Source organism: Pinus tabuliformis, chromosome X, assembly GCF_031772625.1.
Source record: "Pinus tabuliformis cultivar Carrire ecotype Pingquan chromosome X, CPIR1, whole genome shotgun sequence".
Taxonomy (NCBI): domain Eukaryota; kingdom Viridiplantae; phylum Streptophyta; class Pinopsida; order Pinales; family Pinaceae; genus Pinus; species Pinus tabuliformis.
The window spans coordinates 714984689-714986250 of record NC_142308.1 but is presented as its reverse complement, the minus strand read 5'-3'; positions in this window follow the sequence as shown (position 1 = coordinate 714986250).

Below are 1562 nucleotides of genomic sequence, written 5' to 3'. Positions count from 1 at the left end.
GCATTGCATTTCAAAAAGCCCTTCTATGGGGTGCGATGGGCGAGAAGTGACAAATGGCAGTGTCATTCCGCGAGGTGGAGAGGCATGGAAACTTCCAGAAACTTCTCCTGTGACACTTGCCTCTCTGAATTCGACCAAGGATGAGTAAGAGATCATCAATATCCAAGTGGAAGCAAGAACTATCAAAGGGAAGACACTAATCAAATCACAAGTTGACTCATCCCCCTTACAGATATCTATATATGGATCCCTCATCCCAGAGATCCAGAGGTTGGAATTTTGCATATTGTAAGGAATTATTGTTGGTTTCTTGAGACAACATCAGATTTTTGGGTGATCTAAGCTTTGTATGAGGTGAAGAGGGGCTTCCTTGCTGAGAGGATGATGTTGGGTCAGAACAACTGATTGTAACTCCCCTTGGCTCTTTCTTGTTTATCAATAAAATCTATTCAAGTTTTCCTCCATACTCTTGTGTCATTTATGTTTGTTACATTTGTATGGTCAATTTACATCTGATCCTAGATTGTTTATGATTATAGGTCCATGTTCTTGTATAGTGCTATGCTACTGTGATCTTACAGGTACTCTGTGAAGCTGGGCGTGCAAGGGAAAAAGTAGCGAAAGACTATCAAGAGAGAGAGGAATCGAATTAGGAGATTAGCGCAAGACAGAGGTTGGTCTTCTTTGTTCTTCTCTCATCTATACTTCATAAAGGAAAAACGAAAGTAGCTTTACTTTGTTTGTTTCTAAGGCAGCTATCACACCTTAGTCGGATAAGCAGTTCTGTGTAGACGCTTTTCCCTATAACACCCGCGCATTCTCTAAGAGTGATTTTGTTTTACTATACGACCAAGCTAATGATAAGATGGGGGTAGGAAAGTTCGAGCCCATGTGGCATGAGCCCTACATTATGAAACGTGTTTTGCAAAAGGGGGCCTATGAGCTTATTGATTATGAAGGAAATCCTTTGGACAAGCCTCGAAATGGGCTTTACCTTAAGAAGTACTATGCTTAGGTCATCTTGCATGGTTACTTGTGTACATCAGTGTGTCATTCATTTTTGTGATGTGTGGTTTGGTGTGTTAGTTTTCAAATAGCTTTCTTGTTTACTATGTTTTGCATGCTTTGCAGATGTCTGTGACTCCCCACATTAGTTTTGCTAATGGTTCTTGCCATAGTACCCAGAACCTATCATCCGCGGCATGGGATATATATGACCCTCATGGTGAGTTGATTGATCTTCAAGGTATCTGTTTAGGTCGCAAAAATAACAACATTGTTGAATAAAATGCAGTCATCGAACTATTGTTAGAAGCCATTACTCTTGACATTCGAGAGTTGGTTGTCAACCTAGATTCACAGTTTGTCGTCCTTCAACTCAATGGGCAATATTCCGTCAGAAACCCTTAGATATAAAGAATGTATCTTCATATTCATCTACTGGAAAGGCATTTTGATTATATTACATATCATCATATTCCTAGATGCATGAATAGATTGATAGATGCATCAGTTAATTATGTGTTGGATAGACATTTACGGAACATGTGAAAAGATAAAAC